Source organism: Manis javanica, chromosome 16, assembly GCF_040802235.1.
Source record: "Manis javanica isolate MJ-LG chromosome 16, MJ_LKY, whole genome shotgun sequence".
NCBI classification, from domain to species: domain Eukaryota; kingdom Metazoa; phylum Chordata; class Mammalia; order Pholidota; family Manidae; genus Manis; species Manis javanica.
Window position 1 is genome coordinate 34146074 of NC_133171.1, and position 22582 is coordinate 34168655.

The 22582-nt window shown below is 38.9% G+C and overlaps 1 protein-coding gene across 1 annotated transcript in view; it reads right to left on the minus strand.

Annotated features, from left to right (window-relative positions):
• Positions 1–1539: 1539 nt before the first annotated feature.
• BAG2 (BAG cochaperone 2) overlaps positions 1540–22582 on the minus strand; it is an 83208-nt gene continuing 62165 nt past the window's right edge. Inside the window, exons 6-7 of the transcript XR_012126383.1 lie at positions 9819–10016; positions 1540–3088 (exon numbers count right to left, since the gene is read on the minus strand). The gene's annotated coding sequence lies outside the window, so the exon portion shown is untranslated. The remainder of the gene's footprint in view (positions 3089–9818; positions 10017–22582) is intronic.

A 22582-nucleotide genomic window follows, 5' to 3' on the forward strand; every position in this document is an offset into this window, starting at 1 on the left:
GATTGGACATTCAAAAGCCTTGTGGGGCTAGGAAGCTAAGCCAAGGACTCGTTCAATTGTGTCCTGTTACAAGGATAACTGATACTTACTGAACTTACGCAAACACATACATTGTCATGAAAAATAAGAATATCTAATAAGAGCTTCTGAATTCTGGAGGGATCAGGTAGGGAGAAAAAGATAAATGGTTCAATCTTTATTGCAAAGATATACTTTACAAAATTGCTATAAGCTACAGATAGCTAAAAAGAGGAGAAATAGGGGCCCTTTAAATTTGAAAACAAAACATTGAAGAACTAGTAATGTTTTAACTGAAGTCATAAAAAGTATAATTATCTTCATCAATCTAGTCAGTCTTACATAATTAATTATTATTTTCCCTGATCTTGGGTTAGCAGCTTTACAAATCAATCAGTTTTCCATTAAAGTTTTCGAAATTCTTATCAGTTCAATGTTATGATAGTAAAGTTATCAGAAACATGCATATTAGAGTATTTGTCAGCTTCTTTTCCATGAATCTCCTTGGAGATTCCAATTAAATATTTCAAAGGCAAATACAGAAAGTTACATGATTATAAAAAAAAAACCTTAACTCTTTAGTATTGAAAAGACTCATGCTTTTTTAGAAGTAATCAAAGGCCTGATACGAAAACACAGGAAATTATTTTCATAAGACACACAATTTTTGTTTCTTAAGCAAATTATTTTAAAGGAAAGAAACTTTCTTTACACTTTATTAGGAGCAGACCACTAATCTAAAAAAAAAAATGTCCTTTTAACAGAGAGAAAACCAAATTCTAATTTTGCACTGGTGTACTTTTGACATCTAAATTCTTCTTTTCTTTTTAAGTTAAATCCATTCCTACCTTAGCTTAACCACATATAAAATTACTTTACCAAGACTCATTTTCCAGAAACTTTCCTAACTTTCTATACCCATTTAGGTTTTGTCCTATCTTTCTCCTTTCTTATTCTTGAACAATCATTTTGCTTTAGGACAAAATTACTTTCCTTTTGTTTTCCCCTTACCAAAAAAAAACCAAAGATACATGTCCTTCATATTTTTCCTTACCCAAAAAACACATTTTTTCTTTAGCTACTTTTCATATAAGATCATTTTCTTTCACCCTGATTATTTCAGTAGTTCTAATTCCATATATTAATTATAATTCTTAGGCCCCTTAGAATCCTCAGTGAAAACTAAGAAGTAAGCAATTGTGGACTGGTATATTTATAAGTACATTTCATAATTTCTAGAAGCATATTCTTCCTCATTGTCAATTTTTCAGTGTGCTACAAAATCTTACTAGGCCCAAATATTTTTTGTCTCTATAAAAAAATTAAAAAGCAAAAAAACCAAATAGCATTTAATGTTTGAAAATGATTTAAATATTCAATAAATGTGCATTATTTAGTTTGATTTAGTATAACCTTTTAACATATATACATTTATTTAAATTACTTGTTTTTAACAATTATGTTTAGATTAGACATCAAACAGCGAGTCATCGTTTTAAGTTATTTTTCTTATGAACATATTTTGAAGACATACCTGCTTTTATTAAACTAACAAACATGAATAGTTTATCAAAGATTATACTGTATCATGTGAACTTGGAAAACATTTGGGTTAGTTGCTGTATTTATGAGACTATAATTGCTTTATACAAATGCTTGGTTTTCTTTAATCCTATTAAAGAGAGCTCTTTACAAATTAATTTTGGCAATATCATCCAGAGGTGGAAAAATATCATATAGCTACAACATATATGCATAAACATACAGGCAACACAAACAGAGATCTAATAACTTTTGTTTTAAAAATTTTAGCCATATCTCAGGTAAAACACTCAAAATAATAGTTGGATCCAAACTATGTTTTTGGCAGATGAACTAAGTTAAGGTTACCTGCTCAAACGACCAAAGAGTTTTACTAAAGATTTTTTATTTGCATGCTGTAAGGAACCTTTAAGAGCTGCTTTTAATGTTATTTCATCTTTTAAAAGCTTCTTTATACCAATCAAAGAATATATTCCACTGTCTCCAAGTTTGGAATCCTCTCTTTTAAGGGTGCCCCTAAGGTGGACTTATCTAATTTATAGTTTCCCCAAAGTGGCCACTACCAGTCCAAAAGTTCACCATTTTCCAAAAGGTACAAGATGCTGGTCCATCATGGACATACATGGACAGTTTTTGAAGTAAGTGGAGAGAATTTTAGAACAGGTGGACTCTATCTTTGCGTTTAGATTCCCTAAGATAACTGAACTATTAGGGGCCCTGTTTCCCAATAGCTGTTCCAAAAATACAATTACACATTTTTCCCTCTTTTGAACAGAATAGGGTGACTTACAAATACAATACAGAATGCCCAATAAAATCAGAGAGCTCAAAGTTACAAGAGAGACTTACCTCCAAATTTCAGGGTTCATGAGAAAAGAGTAAGCTCTATGGGTACTAGCATCTGTTTGATCATCAGCCTCAGTCATGGGGTAGACTGGTCATTTTTGGATCCCACTTCTGACACCATTATATGTTAAAAGTTCAACATTGATAAAACCAAAGGATCATTGAAGCAGTAATTAGCAAAAGTTTATTATGCACACTTCAAAAAGACAGTTTGTAAAGCAGGCACACTCAAACCAAAACATGGAATGAGGCTCAGGGACATGTTGTCATAAAGCATCCTATAATGAGAAAGAACTGGCTGTTCTTCAGACAGATTGTTTATAATATTGGAATTTTCTGAATGGGAATTAGTCAATGGTTACCTCATATCAATCTTGGAAAACAGTTTAAGTTTTGTTTATGATTTCCAGAGGCATAAGCAAGAAATGACCCAGGTCATATTAGTCTTGCAAAACAAGCTAAATTAAGCTTTGTTTGTATAACTAAACTAGTTTTGTCTGTTCAGGGAATTTTCAAGGCTGGTCTTCCTTTCTTTTTTGTATTGTAACATACATGGCACCTATTTTACAGCATTTTGGAGTTATTAAATGGCAGAAACCTTGAAAGTCATGTGGTTCTTTACCACAGTACTGGAATCCCTTCTAAATTTCCAAGTAGTGACCAGTCTCTGCTTGAACACTTCCTAGAAGAGAGAACAAGTTTAGTCTGAAATGAAGAAAAGAGAACGGGCTCCAACATGGAATAAATCCATGTTCTAATCTTCACAGTTGCAGTTACTAACTTTGTGACCATGGGTGAATAACAAAAACCCATGAAACTTCTATCTTCTCATCTATAAAATAGTTTGGTTGGGAGCTGAGGGAAAAAGTAAACATCCCAATCCACATGACTGTTACCAGAATTAGATGAAACAATGTACTGCCTTTCAAAAGCAGTTCGTTTCACCTTGAGACAGCTCTGATAGAAACTTTTATATGCCTCCCTGTGTTTTCCACTGATTGACACTGTTTTTACCTGAATTACTCTTTTTTTAGTTTTCCAAGTATACAAACACCATAAACCTCCAACTTCTGACATCGCACCCTCTGAACCCACTGCTTAACTCAGTTCTTCCTTTCTCCAGAGTAGACCTTAACATTTCTCTCAATCATTCTTTATAGCAATGCTTCCCAAACTTTTTCATGTGTAACATTTATAGAAAGTGATAAGATCTGCACAGAGCTTCGCTAAATGGATGAGGTTGCTCAAAGCCCACAGGTGTTGAAGTCTCACAGAGGGACTCTAGTGGAATTGTGCTCACCTGCTCACTAGAGTCACTTGCTTACCTAGGTACCCTTTAATGGCATTCTTTTCTTGTCAGTTGTGTCCTCCCACTTCCAGATCATGCTTGCTGAGATGACCTCGCAAATAAAATACTTGCACCCAAATTCTTATCACAGCATGTAGATAGAGAATATCCCCCAAAATAGCAAAGTGGTAATAAAAATAATATCCAAGCAAAATGAATCTGTGCATCAAGCTCTCGCCAAAGCATATTATCAACTAATAAGGTAAAACAATGTCTTGATTAACAAAGGTAACTACTTAAATTCTATATTTCACTTTGCATGTGGAAGCACTGTATTCATTTTAAGAGCATTTTCAGATTTATATCAAGAAAATGTCTTATAATTAACGAACTAGACTGCAAAAGGTTTAATGACTCCCAAGGTCACATCTTTAACAGTAAATTTTAATAGTCAAGGTTTACTGAGTGTTTATATATGCCCTGTGTTTAGTGTGTTACACCATTTCACTAATTGCTGCACCAACCTTATATTATTTTAGAGATATTAATTATACTAATTCCATAAACACAGAAATTTGAGGCTTAAAGAGATTGGTTCCAAATTGGCACAAATTAAAAATTAAAGAGAAAGCTTTGAAGTAGCAAGTGGTGAGAAGCTGTATCAGGATATATTATTTGTACCCTATCAAATGTTATTCTACTAAAGTCTACATATACATCCAAAGTGAAGTGGAAGATTGAGCCAAGTAACCAGATAATTCAACAGCAGCAAATTATCCCTTTCCTAGGCAATTTATGATGAAACATTTTTCAAGTCAATTACCCATGTGGCTGAATCAAATAAGCACTAAATATTATATGTTCAACTAACTTTGGACTTCATCTGAAACAAATGCTCACTTTGGTTGATCCCATGAGCAACTGTGGCTGCAAAGATTGACAAGGTGATTATTTGATCAGGTAGAACTAAAAGTTCTGATATTTTTAGGGCTGAAATTGGCACTTCGGAAAAATGAGCTCTTCACTGACTTTGTAGGCCTTCCAGGTTTGGTTTTCTAGAGACAGAGATGGGATTTGCACCAAAAATCTAAATATAGAGAAATAGTTCTGAGCATATTGCCAAATTTTCATGTTGAGATGCTTAAACACTTGTCTGCCCATGTGAAACTACTGCTGTCTTCCAGAAGACTTGGTTCTTTGGTTTATTTACACTGACTCACATTACATCTACTTGACATTTAAAGTAAAATGGAAATTTTGCAGCACTCTACTTAAAACCATGCAAGTTGCAGATTTTCCTTTTGTTTCTGTGTATTTCATTTATTCAAGCTCCTTATAATAAAAGTCTTGAACCTGGAAATTAGTTAGGTTTCTGACTATTCTTTTTTCATTCTCTTTTTCCTATCATTTAAAATGAAAACATCTGACTTCATTATACTTTTGTAGAGTGGGCAAGAAGCCCATTTCCTGTTAATGATGAGTTGACCATATTCTTGACAGTACATTAAAGAAGAGTTGCAAGACATACTGGCAGGAAAAAATCAACTGGAAAAAAAAGTACTTGTATTTGGAAAATGAGTCAGTATCTAAGAACCAACTGCATTCAATACACAAAATTTGCCAAGTGAGCAAACTGAAAATGCTTCAAGAGAAGCTGCATAATAAATATATCTAGAGTTGTCAGGCAGGAAATTCTTTATAAAGAATTCTGTTTAAATGCAATGACATAAAGTTCTGGACTATCTCTAGAATAAACAGATGATTTTTAAAAACTAAAATCTGTAAGTCTAATACATTCAGAACTTTTCCCTAGGATTGTCAAAGTCTTGCATGCCCTAATGTGTTCTATGAAGTCGCTGAGTGTCTACCCTAAACCAAAGTACATGCAAAAAAAGAAAAAAAAAATTGGAGGAGCAAAATTATAATGGCATTTGCCGAGATGCCAAACAGCAACCAATCCATCAGAGAGACTTTAAAGAACTAACTTAAAAAACATTTCCAAGATTTCTTCCAAGAAGTCTCCTTTCTTATTAACCCTTCCCCCCCCAAAATAAAAGATGAAGGAAGAACAGAGGAGGTTATAACACACAAAACCTTATGACCTTGAAAATGCTACAGAATGGCCTGAGCATTTGCCCAGATGGTTTGGTAAAGAGGTCAATTCAGGTCTTCACCAGAATTAAATTGCTTCCCATGGTCAACCGGGTCAATGGCAAAGCCAAGACTACTAAGTTGCAGTTGTTGTTGTGCACAATGACATCTGAAACATTTATAATACAATATAGCTTACAAATTACTTTCATATGCATTAACCATGTGACTCTTACAATGAGCCCATCAAATAGGTAGGACATGCATTATTATTATTATTATTCCATTTTACTTTACATGTCAAATAACTATAATGTGTTATATAAACAAAACAAAAAACTAAGTCTTGGTGGAAGACAGTAGCAATTTCATGAGGGCAGACAAGGGTTTAAGTATCTCAACACAAAAACTTGGCCATATGTTCAGAACTATTTCTCTATATTTAGAGACGAGAGTCTAAGTCTCCGAAAGCCCAGTTTTCTCTCCTTCACTCATTATTCAGTCTCAGTCCTTAAACTGTACATTGTAAAAGATTTTGAGCATTTTAACAAGCCTAAATCACCCTTCACCACAAAAGTATCAGAGGGACTATATCTGTTTACTGATTTATTCAATGACAAGAAGTTGGGGCTGGCTCTACCATTACATTCTGTGAAATAAAGGGTTGAGTATTTAAAAAATAATGAGCACTCCAAAAATAATGAAAAAGAAAATAAATCAATGTGATAAATCAGGGAACCAAAATAAATGCACATCACTCCTTTAATAACAACCAATTACTAGGCCAGAAAACTAGCAAATGAAACCCATGACTTGGGCATCATCATAAATCTGTACTAAAGAGGGCTCCAGACATCACACCACTCAGCACTGTAGGAAACACTAAAATACTTGCATAGCAACTGTAACTAAGGACATGCTGAAAATGCAAAAGAAGAAAAAAGAGTCACAAACCGGGGACAAACAAGATTGCTTCCCTGGTAGAGTGAAGCACACCGCTCACTTGCAAAAGCATAAACATGCAACCACCTGAGGCCGGCTGTGGACACTGTTTCAGCCAGCCGAACTCATCCTCCTGGTCTATATTCTCTCAAGAAAAGAAATCAACCAAAAAGCTCAAAATATAAGGGACACAGAAATGCACATACCAAGCAGGTGACAGCGTGCTCTAGTCTATGGATTGGTCAAGAGTCAGGAAAGGCGCCCAGTCATTTATTAACTGTCAAACCCATTACTGACAGGCAGGTATTATCAGGGACACAAAAGTGAATCAGAAATTGATTCTGAAGTTGGAGCATTGTAAGGAGAGATAAAAAATAAGTTACTATACAATAAGCTAGTATTGTGATAGATATCAAAGAAAAATAAGATTATTGCTATTAGATTTTAGCTTATTGGAGGGTGTTATGAATTAAATTGTATCCCAAAAATATGTATGTTAAAATCCTAACCCCCAGTATCTCAGAATGTGACCATTTTAGGAAATGGGTCTTTGCAAATAGAGTTAAGTTAAAATAAGGCCATTAGGGTGGCCCTAATCACCATGACCAGTGTCCATGTAAGAATGGAGACCGGAGTGACGCAGCTACTGGGCAACGCCAAGAACCCCAGAAGCTAAGAAGGCGCAGGGAAGTACTCTCCACCGGCACCAACAGACAGAGGATGGCTCTGCTGGCACCTTGACTTTAGAACTGGAAGAGAATAAATATCTGATGTTTTAACCACCCACTTTGGGTACTTTGTAACCTCAACCCTAGGAAACATACAGAGGGAGAGATTATTTCATACTAAGCAGATTACAGCAGGATTCTTGTAAGAAGTAACATCCTAATTGAACCTTGAAGCATCTGCAGCGTCTAAATGGTAGGAAATGAGATTTCCTATTTATATGATAATAGCATCTACCATTTATTGATGCTAAAGTATTGTACTAGGAATTATTCATATATAACTGGAGTGGGCGCTGGCTCACATCAAAGGGCATCTAAGACCTCAGCTCCCTCACTGACCCTCCCTGTTCCATTCCACAACAGTTGATGTGTCTAGAAGCTTCAGTTTGGTAAATGGAAGAGGAAGAAGGGCTCGGGTTTGGGGACAGTAGTGGAGAGGAGGGGGAGAAAGACACAGCAGATGGCAAACATCTGTTCCCTTTCTATCCCGGCCGCGATCGCCCTCTAGAAGGGAGGGTGGAAGCAAGTTCCAGTCCCTCAACCACCAGTGTTCTGATCTGCTTTCTGGCCCAGCTTGCCCTTCACGCCCGTGGAGATCACAAACAGCCATGTAAGCAAAACGCTATTCGAACTCTTGATTTCCTTGCTGACTTGTCCTCCTGCTGTAGCTACCTTATCAATACCCACCCTGAGCAGAGCAAATTGCCTACTTACTCTGCTGCTGCTTTTATACCACAGAAACACTACCTGGCCAAAGATTTCTTCTCCTTCAAGGCTCATCTGCTCTTTTCATTATATCCACAGTGCCATCTACATCAATGCTGCACCGTACCTCTCCCCAGAGTCCCTTGAGCCCACTAAGGTTCACATCAGTTTAAAATTGATGCAAAGAAAGATTGTATACCAATTATACTTCAATAAAAATAAAATAAAATTGATGCAAAGGGGATCCACTAAGCATCAGAGGTTAAAAAAATGTAAACAATATGCTACAATTTTACACATAGAATTATTGTTTTTTAATGGAATGGGCTTATAAAAATGAAATAAACTGCTGATATATAAAACCTGAACACAGAAACACCAATGTTATGAAACTGATTATCCATAAAACAATTCCTTGGATTTTTCCCTTTAGAATACCAAACTCCCACCACACACCTAAAATTTAATTCAATTTACAGTTTACATTTGCTCACGCTTCAGGATCACTTGCCTTTGCAAACTGAGTTACATCTCAAATATATTTCAAGGTCCAATATCAGTGGTTTAAATACACATTTGAACATTTCAGACAGAGATTCCGTGTTTTCTCCAAAACACACTTTTGTTCTAAGCTGGGATGCAGTTTTGTTTAGTTGTTAAATGCAAAGCTGCAGTAAATCACATTATTGGTCCTGATCCTTCCCTATACTCCACCCATGCCCTTTGCCATGTCTTTGGAATTCCCTCCATGTTGAAGGTTAGATTTGCACATTGTAATGATTGAGGGGCACTCTTTGCAACAGGCCTTTACACAGAGTAACGGAAACAAGACTGGCAGGGGAAGAAAAGTGGGACTAACTTAGTTGCAGCTGAGCCTCAACCCATCTCATGGGAAGCCCTGGAGCTGGGGTGGCCCTACAAAACTGTTTTGAGGTGAGGCAAGGGGTCAGGTCTTTGCGCTCTCACATCTGACCAGTCACTGCATGCAGGTTGCCTGTGGGCGCTACAAAAACTAGAATTTGCCTCTTTTTTGTTGCCTCACTACTTGAGCTAGAGCATTCCATCTCATTTTCTCCTGACCTTGTCCAGCTTTCTTCAGACTCCACCTTGCAGATGGCAGATACTCTCTTGCTATGATACTTCTCAGCCTGCATAATCATGAGAGCCAATTCCTTATATATAGGCGCTGTTTTTCTAGAAAACCCTAATATTGAGACCTACTTGTGACCTTGAACAATTTACCCAATCTTCTTCTAAGCCTCAAGTTCACCTTTGATATAGAAATAATATCTGCTCTACAAACTGAATTTAGCCTGGCACATGGCAACTTAGAAGCACTCATCACAATGACTTATGGTTAATATTTGTATGCTTTTATTTCTAGGTGCAAAAATCACAAGCCTAGGAGATACTGGTAGGACAAGAGGACTGGCAAAGGATGGGGCTGTTCTCCCTGCTCTCCAATCCCTTCAACCAGCCTTGCCCTCTGTCCTCCAACTGTTTAGGCTCTGGCAGTAGAGGAGATGGGGGAGTGGGGTCCAGCTATATCAAAGGTAAATTGGAGCGTGTGCCCTCTCACTCCTGGACTACTGAGCCAACACATGACATCAGTTGAAAGAGGCAAGAAAGAACAGGGGAAAGGCGCCCTGTAGTCTTACCCTGGTCTTTTCTTGTGGATTGCAGACTCTGAGCTTTCTTAACTTGGTATAACGTGGTGTTCTAATGCATCAAAAATAGCCTGTGGGGCCCTCACCATGCAGCCACTTCCAAGATTGGAGGCGGAGAATTTCTGCTCTCTGGAATTCCACTGCCAAGTTTTGGCAGAGTGTTTTCCTTTTTTTCTTTTCCTTTTAAAGCTGACAAGGGAAAACAAAGTGCAGAAATAATGTTAACCAAATAGACACTGATTTTTTTAAGCCTCATTTGCGTCAGAAATTTCATTTCCAGATGAGCCAGAACCAAAAGAGACAGTACATACCCCAAATCTCACTAGAGAAAGTTTTAATTACAGACTTTGTATTTTATGACCAGTGGGTCAAGCCTTGATTCCAAAGGGAGTCGAGACTGAAATTTCTCACATCTCTACCTCTAAAATCTTAACTGTGGCTTGCTATCCCCAATTATTGGTTACTTCATTTTAAACATGAGTGAAACTGAAAGTCATTCCCCTTCACTTTCCAAACGCATAAAAAAGCTACTCTCTGTTTTTCATGGTGCTGCAAAAAAAAAGAAAAAAGAGAACAGTGCATTCCTGAAACATTACGGAAGACCCATAGCAGAGAAGCAAGGGCAGCATACTGGGGAGAATCCTGGGGAAGGCTCCCCAGATTCGTGGGCCAAGGCACCTTAACAACAGAGAATAGAGAATTACCCCTGGGACATCTTAAGTATAAATAAAGATGAGAAAACAGTTAACATTAGTGGGAGATCTACGTTCCAGCCATTGTTCTGACATTTAACATAGACACATCATTTATTCCCATGCTAACCCTGGGAGGCAGATGATATTATCCTATTTGGTGGACGAGGGAACAGAAACTGAGATACAAGGAGGTTAAGCAACTTGCCCCAGGACACACAGCTAGAAAATAGGGGAGCTCGGACTTAGCATCTCGCTCCAAAGGCTGCGGTTTCAACCACAAGTTGCCGTGGGCAGTCCACCCGCAGCTCAAAATTTCATGGAAGTTTTACCTTAAAAATTCATTAGATTATTTCATTCAATTCTGTAATGTTTTCACATTTGCTTTAAGACAAAAATTTATTCCAAAGATTTTAGCTCCATTTTTCAGTGTTCTACTTCCCCTTCAGCTAAATCTTCGAGTAAAACTGATGCTCCAAGAAGAAACACCACGTATTTGGGGAGGTGCCCAGTTTGAGAAGCACTGGCCCAGAGCAGCTAACTTGCCCCCCCACAAAATAAAAATACCTTTATTGTATCATCAGAATTAATTTGTCCAGTTCATCAAATACATAAGAAAGAAGATTAGTTTCTTCCCCAGTGTCAAGGCAACTGATTGTAAAGGGTTGTGGGTAAAATGGAATTGAACCAACATATTAAGTGAGCAATTTAGCAGAAGAAAGCAGACCAATACCTCAGTTAGGCAGATGAAGTTCATCTTGGCTAAACCCAAAATAAGCATAAGGCTTGACATAAGGCAGAGAACCTTATGAGCAGGATATTTTTAGTTTGGACTGGGATGTAAGGACTGTGAGAGAGAGGAGAGAAAAGGAAGAAAGTGTGTGTGTGTGTGTGTGTGTGTGTGTGTGTGTGTGTGTGTGTGTGTAAAAGGGAACGAGAAAGAAAATATGGAGAAGGAGCAGAAAGTCTGCTTTTGTTAGAAAAGATAATGCAATTTAGTAGGAAAAAGAGTACAGGATTTATAATCAATTAATGAGAACATTATAGATAATACTTAACAGTGCAACTTATTTTATCAAATCTAAGACACTGTCAGTTGTAAGATTCATTCAAATTCCAAAGATTTAAAATGTCTTTTAAAATTTCATCTTAGATTTGATAAACTGAAATAATTTCTGAGTCCCATCCACAAAGTGAGGATAATACATAATATAGAGCCTGGTGGGGTGATGGTGGGGAATAAGTGAGGTAACACATGACTGACATATGGGAGGTCTTCAGGAAATTTAAGTATTATTATTTCTACCACTTTTTGCCAAAAGTAAGTTAATTTCCTTCTTCCCCCAAAAGATATTTTCATTTTTACTATAAAAGTTTAAATTGCAAAGGGGGCATTCACCGCATCACTAATGAAACAATAACTATATGCTGATGGATAAAGCAAGGCAGTATTATTCGCCTTAGATTTTTCTATGTTTATTCTACAAATATATGTGTACATCTACAGACACATATGTATGATAAATCGCTTTTGAAGATTTACTCATTTGAGCACTGTTAAGGTTTCTCATACTGCATAATGGATAAAGAATCACACTAGATGAGACACACACAATTCATTCTTTCTAAAAAGTGCTAAGAACTATCAGCAAAATGAGTATAAATTACACCATTCCTAAATTTAAAGTTCTTTAGAGCCTAGCAGTTATTCATATTTCCCGTAACATATTTGAAGCTCGTTCTGATCATTGTAACTAGCTGTACTCCTTCCCGCCTTTATAAGTTCATGGATTTCTGTGGCGTGTCTATCATTTTTAGGGGATACCACTGCATACTGTAGTAATTTGTGTTCCTATCTTATCACCTCTACCTGCACATTGAAAAATGGAAATGAAAGGTTGCAGCAATGACCCAGCATTGGTCATTGGTAAGAGTCATGCAAAGATAAGATTACAAATAAATTGAGACTAATTCTAACAATCATATGAGTTCCCGGCTGTACAGAAGGCTAGAAGCCAAGAAGGGATTGAGAGATGAATTAAATAAAGGGGTGAAAGCGGTCAAGATTTGCTTGTGCTCAGAGAGTAGGTGGAGTTGCAGTGAGATGCCAGAATCCAAAGGTGTGGGAGTTGGGGTTCCAGAGAAGAAAAGTAAAACGCACAGTGTATGTGGTCGAGAAGTTCAGAGCGATGGTCAGGTTCATACTGTGACTCTCCGAGTGGGTGGCAGAAATGAGATGTAAGGGTTGAGGTGAAAATTTGTAGAAGTGAGGAAGTAAATACATTCTAAAAGCTAGGGTGCTAGGAGGTCTCATGGATGTTGAAACTCCCGGGACAACTTCATCCTTGTCTTCATTCCAGTTCCCATCCTCGTGTGGGGAAAGCTGCAGTTCTTCCCTACTGGGTGTTTCTTTCCTGTGAGTCTCCTTTACTTTCACACAGAACATTTCTGGTCACTTCTGATCACCAAATGAGGCTTTTTCCCCACAAGAAGCAATTCTGTGACATTAGCTGGGTGTCTTACAATGTAACTCAGTTCCGACACTACCCTGAGATAGCATCAGATCCCCCAGGTTAAGGGCTCAGTCCCATAAGACTGCTCCCACCACACACACTTCAGATGTCAGTCACAAGCACGGATTATCACCCGGACTGCAGATCAGTAAGTTCCAATGACTCCCTCCTCGGGTTCAGTTAATTTGCTACAACGGTTCACAGAGCTCAGAGAAACACTTACTAACATTACCAAGTTTATTAAAGGATATGAGAAAGGGTACAGATGAACAGGCAGATGAAGGAACACATGGGGTAAGGTCTGGGAAGGGTCCCCAGCACAGGAGCTTCTGTCTCTGGGGAGCTGGGGTGCGTCACTCTCCTGGTGTGAATGGGCTCACCCACCTGGAAGCTCCCCAAACCCCACACTATTGGGATTTTATGGAGGCTTCCTCATGTCGGCCTGATTAATTACTAACTCCATTTCTAGCCTCTCTCCCCTCTATGGAGGATGAGGGGGCGGGGCTGAAAATTCCAAGCTTCCAATCCCGGCTCGCTCCTCCTGGTGACCAGCGCCCTTGCTGGAGCCACCCAGGAGCGCACCCAGAGTCACTTCATTCAAACAAAAGGTGCTCCTGGTGCTCTTATCATTTAGGAATTTAGGGTTTGGGGGCCCTGGGTAGGGACAGAGTCAGAGACAAATACAAGAACAAGAGATGCTCCTAGTGTTCTTATCACTAGAAAATCTCCATGGGTTTTAGGGGCTCTATGCCGGGAACCAGGGGCGGAGACCAATGCGTATATTTTTTATTACCTGTAGTGCCAAAAGATCTTCTGGGAGTACGTGCACGGGATGACTGGGATGTCAGTAAACGAGAGTAGACAAGGAGACAAGTCGGAGAGTGCATGATAAGCTTAGTATCAGGCTTAGCAAGGAAGATGGACGTTTTCACCAGGGCAAAAGAGTGCAGATTTCCAACAGTGGTTCTCAGTGTGGTTCCTAGGCCAGACATACCAGCATCACCTAGGAACTTGTTAGAAATGCAAATTCTAGACTCTACTCCAAATCCATGGAATCAGAAAACTGAGGGCAGACTCAGAAATGTGTGTTTTCTTAGTGTCTTTATTACCTCAGGTATCTAGAGGGTATTATTTCAAATGAGACTGTTATTTCAAGTAACCTCAGTGAAAATACTTCTATCCTATAAAATGAGATAATAATTTTTGAAGCATTAATGAACATCAAAACTTTGAGAAACCCTCATCAGCTAAATGTTTACCTAATGTGTGGGCCATCCACAATGACAAGAAAACTAAAAATACAGATTCTGATGATTTATTAATTATATTAATTTTATCATTAATATTTTTGGATGAATTATTTTTCTCCCTCATTCTCTTCCTTTTATAAATGTGGCCCACCCCTTTGAAAAATACATGTTACTGTTGCCCATAAAATAAAATGAAACAATAAGCTTCATTACCTTTTCTAATTAAACAAGAAAAAAATCTATTTAAATAGCATCATTTTTCCTCAGCCTCCTGCCATGCTGTTCAAAGATCATTCCTCAATTCCACCCTCCTGGCTAGAAAAACACACTATTAATTGAACAATTTGTATCTTGGGCAAATAGAATTTGACATTGTGTTGTAAAATAAAAGGGAGAATGTCCCACAAAGCAGTATCATTACTAAAAACTGTTGTAACTGATCAGAATGTTCCACAGACATTCTGCAGATGGTGGCCCTGTAGGCTGTCAGCATCTGCAGGAGATGAGGCAGGGTCACTGATTTACTCACTTTTGGGGCTGACTGACTCTGTTCTAATGGGACAGTGACCTTATTCTAGGGAATAATCTAGTGTCAGTTCTCCTTTCACCAACATTGGACAGTCAGTCATTTCCTCCCATGTGAAATCTTGAGTGCTTTCCAGGGCTTCTGAGATGTGAGTCCAAGACTCACCAGGTTCTTTTAATTTCCCTCCAACTTTAACTAAACACTCCTTCCCAGACCCTTGCAGGATCTTTCTCCTGTCCCGCAGAATGAAAGCCCATTGTCCACTGTCTTTTTTGCACTGTCTTTTTTTGGGAAAGTCATATTTGCAAGAAGCTTATTCCACAATTGCTCTTGTGTTTGAATAACTTTACTTCTCAGCATATATGAGATCTGAACTGAATATGGTATTGGGAGCCTGGATTTTTACTAACTTTTTTCTCAGACTAGCACTGACTCATTGTCAATGTCCTCAGTGTGGCAGAGCACTCTGGGGAGTCTTTGTAGGGTTCCAGGGGACCTCCAGGTCCAAGATTCCCAGAAGATGTATGGGGTATGAGGTCCTGCTCCAGTGTATCATCTGCACCCCACCACCATCCCCTGCCACCAACTGTACCTTCCTCCAGCCTCTGGCTGCTACAGTCCCTGACTGTCAAGCTGCCTTCTGGTGGTAGGGCAGAGGTGGGAGGTGCAGGGGGGCAACATACCAGCCTGGTGGCTCCAGCCCAGCCATCTTAAGCAGTGTCCACTTCACCTGTTGCAAACCTATGCATTCTTGCAACACCAAATGATAGGAGTGTAGGCTGCACCTCTGTCCCTCCCTCCCTCCTCTCCCAAACTCATCTCCTCTTCCGTTTCCCCATTGAAGTAGGCACAGGGCAGATCAACAACACCCTCCCCTCCTTGCAGGCACTCCCTGAATCATTATGTTAGCATTCCCACTATGGTTTGAGAGGGAGGGTGAGCAGCATCTCCCCTGCCATGGCAGGGCTGTCCTCTCACTGTGACCTCCACTCTGACCATGCCTCCACCCTTGACCCCTTCTCACATGGGCTGGAGAGAGTTGGAGGAATCAGCTATCTTTGTGCCAGTGCCCAGTGATACGTGGGGTACACATATCACACTCCAGTTGTGGAAACTCTCTTCAGGATATGGGATACTTAGCACCCTTCATCTTTGGCAATCGGCCTGCTGCAGCTAGAAAGTCTCATTCATCAGTCTGTATGCAATTAGCTTGATCATGATAAACTTTAAACAATGTGCACCGGCCACAAGCTGACCCCACTACTCTGCTCTGTCACAAAAACTCCTTTTGGAGAGGAAGTCCAAAGTCATGGGTGGCTTTTTAGGTGTAGAATCTATTCTTTTTTTTTTTTTTCCATGACAGTGAGTACTGTTGGAGCAAGGTGACTTTTCCAATTAAAATACATCTTTGTTGATTCATTCAATAACTAGTCATGGAGAACCTACTACGTGCTGAGCACACTGCCACGTTGGGATACAACTGTGAGCCCGAAAACAGACAAGGTGCTTCTCCTTAGGAAACTTACAGTCTAGTGGGTGAGAATTATAAAAGAATCACACAAATATGTTTAAAATTCAACCTCAAAAACACTTGGAAGAAAAAATATGATGGGGAGGATCAGGGAGGTCAGGAAAGGCCTTCTTGGCAACTGAGTATCTATGTTTCCCCATCATATTAGCAAGAGTCAAGCGCTATAGAAAGGAATGTACTGTGAGCCTGAACTCTGAGCCTTGGCCTCATTCTGCACACTTAAGTTTTAACCCAGAATTTAGCCTCTTTATCTGTGCTAATATATTCCTATGACCACACCCTCTTAGTCCTTATCTTGGGGGACCAGCACCATTCCTTTCCATATCCTTCTTCCCCTTCCCCATGTGTACACAGCATCCTATCTGCATTCAGGCTCTCCACAGCCACCCACCATCACTTACACACACACACACACACACACACACACACACACACACACACACTCCTCACCCTTCTTGTCTCCCCACTAAAGCTTCCTTCTCCTGATGGCGGACAGTTATTAAGGTGAAAATATTACGTAGTGAATGGCCATCACCAATGGGCATTTTTTTACATTTCACATTTTAAGAGTATATGTGATGCTTACATTTGGAAACTGTGGATCTGTGAAATGATGAATTACAGATTGCAAATAAGAGCCAACTGAACTTTAGGAACCTTCTAAGAACCTCTTATATTTTATAGGTGCCTAGCTTGGTAGATGGTATTGAAGAGTTGATATAAATTGGGGGAAAAAAAAGGTTTGGGGACAAATAATACCATATTATTTGAGAAAATCCATGGAAACTCACAAAAGATATTTAAAACAGAATCCTAGAAATTTCTTCTTTTCCATGAGAATTCATTCCTAAAACAAAAAACTGAAGGCAAGTATCGCTGGGTGGCCACTTGTGACTACTTCACATAAAATGCAGATCTGATTACATCTCTGCTTAACTATAATGTAAGGAGACCGGGCTTTTCAGGGCTCTAAACAGACTGGTTAGCAACTTGGTAAAAACAAACAAACAAAAAAAACCCAGGCACATGATATGTCACTAATCTTCCTCTGAGGGTTAAGAAAATACACACCCTAAGATGTCATACAGTAAGAACTTTACAATTGTTACACCATATAAGGAAAAAAAAGCTTATGCTATGATTAACTAGCATGTTTTCCTTCTGATCTGGTAATCCTCATATTGGTTTGAACCAATTTAAGGTTACTTGATTTCCATGTTGTAGTTACAGAACTGTGTTTTCAGTAAAAAATTGTTGTTCCTAAAAGTTCTTAAAATTGGTATTACAATAATTTCCTCAAGAAATATTTGTTGGTAGACCAAAAAAAATAAAATGAAATAAAAATATCTCACTTTTTCCTATCTGTTAATACAATTTAGTAGAACATTTTACTGGCAGGAAATTTGTTATGCTTTATTAGAGGTTTTACTATATTTTGACATGAAGAAGTTTCACTTAGAGGTACTAGAAAAAAGAAACCATGATTTATCAAGCCTTTACAACATGCTAAGCAGTATTCTGGACATTAATGTAAATATTTCATTTAATTAGCATAAACATTGTACCAAACCAACTGAAGAAACAGTTTATTGTTAATATTATCACTAATAATAGTAATAGTCCTTACCTATCACTTTACACTCTACAAAGAAATTTTAATGTAATTTATCTTTCTTGGTTTACATATTCATAGTTTAAAAAAGTAGTTTCACAGAGTTTGTTATGAAAAGCAGCAATCCAATAGCTTCAATTGCTTCCCTTCTGATTCTTGTTTTCGAAAGACCAGTACTCAGGACCCTCTTCTGCTTCTCAGCGGTGCTGAAGCCCCCATTTCCTGGATCATGTGCATTCCTCTGTTTACTCTTTCATTTTAACAAAGTATCTTCTCCAACAGCTTGTGAGAAAGTGTAATTAGGAGAAAATTTTTGAGACCTTTCATGTCTGAAAATATGTCTATTCTACCCTCACTTTTATTAGATAGTTTGGGTAGGTGAAGAATTCGGTCAGAAATCATTCACCTTCAGAAGTTTGATGACCCTGCTCTAGCGTCTTCTGGTTTCCTGTGTTGCTGTTGAGAAACCTGCGGCCATTCTCTCCCTGATCCTTTGTGTGTGACTCATTTTTCTTTCTGAAAGCCTCTAAGACCTCTTTGTCCCAGATGTGATGAAACTTAATAATGATGTATTTCATTTAGTTCTTTTCTCATCAGTTGTGCTGGGATTATAATCTCTTCCAATCTATAATGTCAGGTCCTTCCATTCTGGAAAGCTTTCTTGAGGAATTTCTTTTATGATTTCTTCACCTCTAGTTTCTTTTTCTAGTCTTTCAGGAACTCTTGTTTTATGGATGTTGGATTGAACCTGGATTTATTGTCTAATTTTCTTATCTGTTCACTCTCACTTTATATCTCTCCATTTTTATTCTACTTTATAGAAGATTCCCTCAACTTTATCTTTTAACCCTTCTGTTGAAATTTTTTTTTTCCACTATCATATTTTAAGTTTCCAATCTTTTTTTTCCTCATAGTTTTCCTTTTTTAACTCATCTATTCTTGTTTCATGGATGTGTTATTATTTTTTTTTTGTCTAATCTCTGTACATTTAATGAGCTGGGGTTTTCCTTTTTAACTTTTTCTTCTTCCTTTTAGTTTCTGTTTTCTCTAAGTTCTAGCTTACACTTGGATTTTTGTCTCTGTCTTTAATATAAGAGCCTCTGCTCAAAGGCATGGGGATTCTTGACTATTCACTCATATCTAAGAGGGGAGCATTCAAACCTGACCTGAAGCTGTGTGTGCGTGGGCAGGGCTTGTCAACCGGTGCGCCTTACTTTAGAGTGATCTGGCTCAGGTGATTCTTGGGGAGACCCCCAGTGAGCAGTATCTTTAGGACTTTTCTCCTGGGCTTCTTAGAGTTCCAGAGAAAATGTACTCAATGGTCTATATGGAGGCTCTAACCTTGTTTGCTACTGATCTTGGAGCTGAGTGGATCTAGAGTTTCTCTCTTCAACATGTAAATTCACACTTGCTGCTGTTTTTAATGTGGCACTTGCACTGTCTGCTGGGCCTGGTACTCCCTTTGGTTCACTCTTATTCAAAAGTAAGCAAAGTCTTCTGCTGTTGTAGGAAACAGGCAGTTGACCAGCCATGCACAGTGGTACACAGAGGGGCGGGGGGAAGTAGCAAAGGAGATCTGGAGTGTCTAACTACTTTTACAAACTTTCAACCATGTTTTATTCTTTTTTTCAAAGATTCTTGGTGTTTTTAAATTTAGGTTTTACTATTATTCAGATCTGGAGACAACTGACATTGAAAAAATAGTTTGTTTCTCACAGTTCCCAAGAGGAGGAGGCACAGCACACCACAGACAGCCACAAGGGGAAGGCGGAGGGAGGGAGGCAGAAATGCAGGCAAGAGGCTTTATTGTGGTTTTCATGAGAGGAATGGGAGAAGCACGCTAACACTGGCTAGTTTAAATAATTTTTGCAGGCTCTGGAGCACAAGGACTGTCCTTAGGTTCCTGACACGTGGCCCTGGGATGATTAGGACAGCAGAATATTGGCACAGAATGTAGGAGCCCGATCAAAGAGGTGGTGGTGGGGCCTCTGGATTGGTTAGCTTACATATTAAAGGCACACTGAGGAGGGGTCTTTACTAATGCCAGGAACTGGCCAGCTCTGGGATGTGAGATGTCCCTGATGTCAGTAAGGCCTCAGATGTCAAAATATCAGAATAAAAGAGTATGCTTAACACATAACGTAGGCAGGTGCGGCACAGGGAAGGCATTATAACACAGAGAAGACAAGTAGTGACTCTATAGCATCTTACTCTGCTGATGGACAGTGACTGTAATGGGGTATGTGGTGGGGACTTGATAATGGGGGGAATCTATTAACCACCATGTCGTTCATGTGATTGTGTATTAATGATACCAAGGTAAAAAAAATTATCTTAATACACTTGGTACTGCCAATTTCTGAGCCTCTAAGAGGTCTGTGGTGCAAGATGGCATGTTCTGAGGTTCCTCCACTGCCTGTATATGGTTCTGCTTTCTTGGATATGATTATGTTCTATGTGGAGGCTCTACTCCCAGATCATCATGATTAAGACAATATGATTAGCATACGGATTATGATTATGACATCTTAGGGCTCACACCCATCCAATCGCCCTCTAGCTTCTGCAATCTTTTGCTGTTGTCTCGTTCCTCATTCTCTTTGAATATGAAACATATATGCCTTTTAAAATAGACTCTCAAGGTCATTTTAGTGGGAACTGGAGAAGTAGCAAATGTGAATGCTTGTGTTCAATCCACCGTCTTTTACAGGTAGTTGCAAAGTAAGTACAAATTCCTACTTTAAAGGAATGGTAGTATGTAACCACCTGCCCAGTCCTGCCCCAAACAGGATATATATATATCCTATGCTAAATATGTGAAGGGCTACTATATGGAAGAAAGAGTAATTTTATGCTGAGCTCCTCTAGAGACCATCTAAGAAATACATAGAAATTTTAGGGAGAGATTATTCAGCTCAATAAAAGAAAAAAAATATTCCAGCAGTCTAAAATTTTAATCTGATTAAAGAGCTTTCCATCATGAAACACATGTATTCCTTCATAAACCCCTATCAAGTGTTCACTAGGACCAACACAGTCTCCCCCAAAGCTCGATCTCCAGCTGCTTATGGTCTATTGGAGGAACAGAAATGTCTGCGCCTCAAGATTCCTGCTCCCCTAGGTCTTCCACTGTACTTAACACAGAATTCATGCTTCTCTTTTGGAGTGCTTACAATTGCTTGCTTAGAGTCTGTCTTCTCATTAGTCTCTGAGCTCCAAAAGGGCAAAAACTGTGTCTTTATTGTTTACCATTTTACCACTTAGATTTAGCATGTGAATGAGACACTGTAGGTACTCGGAAGCAAACCAAAATTTAGAGAGTAGATTAAGAGATAGTAGGATATAAACATAATCATGGCACAAGAGGAGAATTTTGGAAGAAACAGAATTAGTAAAAACACTTTAGTCAGCCTGGGATGATAAAGAGGACTTCCTGAGGGTGGTGGCATGTAAATAAATCCATGAAGAACATAAAAGAACTAGTATGGCAAAGAAGGAGGGGAAGAGAATTCTAGGAAGAGAAGCAGCTGACATTAAATAACAACCTGGGAACTACAACTTAATCAGTATAGCAGGATAACAGGGAACACAATGAGGGATAAGGAAAGGGTGAAGACAAGGGTGGGGACGGCCTGAAGAATTCCACAATAACATGGCAATGAAGAGTTAGTCAAGCCTCTTAAGCAAAAGATCTCACAATTTAATTTGGAAAGATTACTCCGGCAGCAGTATGAAGGATGAAAGAGAGATGGAGGCTAGAGGCAGGGAGACCAACTGGGCATGTGGAAGGCAGCACAAAACACAGAACACGAACACAATTCAGCCACGTTCTTTGCCACTTCAAACACGAATCACCTTTCCTCCGGTTTCTAATAACACATTCCTTATTTCTCTCTGAGGCTTCACCACAATGACCTCTACTCCATATTTCTACCATCATTCTGTTCAGGATTACTTGGATATTCTCTACGACGATCAAGGCCTTCTCTCCAGCTCTTTTTTTTCTGAGCTCTTACCAGAATCGCCCTTTACAGTCCGGTCACAGCATGCACTTTTCCCAGCAGGTCCCTGCAAACTCTTCCAGCCTCTGCCCTTTACAGTCCTAAAGCCACCTCCACATTTTTAGGTATTTGTTATACCACCACCCAACTTGTCGGTACCAGTTTTCTGTCAGAGGCTGTTCAGGTTGCTATAACTAAACACCAAGGATGGCCTGCAGATAAACAACAGACATTTATTTCTCCCAGTCCTAGAGGCCAGGAAGTTCAATACCAAGTATCTGCTAAACCTGCTTTCTGGTTCAGGAACAGTCACCTTCTCAGTGTCCTCACATGCCAGAAAGGGCAAGTGAGCTCTCTGGGGTCCCTTTTATCAGGGCACTAATCTCATTCATGAGGTCCCTGCTCTCATGACCCAAACACCTATGAAAGGCCCGACCTCCTAACACCACCACATTGGAGAACAGGATTTCAACATATGAATTCAGGAGGGGAGCACAAACATTCAGTCTATAGCACCTGGAATCTTTAAGTGGCCAAAGAGAGAATCCACCATATCCCAGTTCTTATTTATGGAATTACCCTACATCACAAACCTAGAGACTCCTTCAGTGTTACTGCCCCTAACTCTTA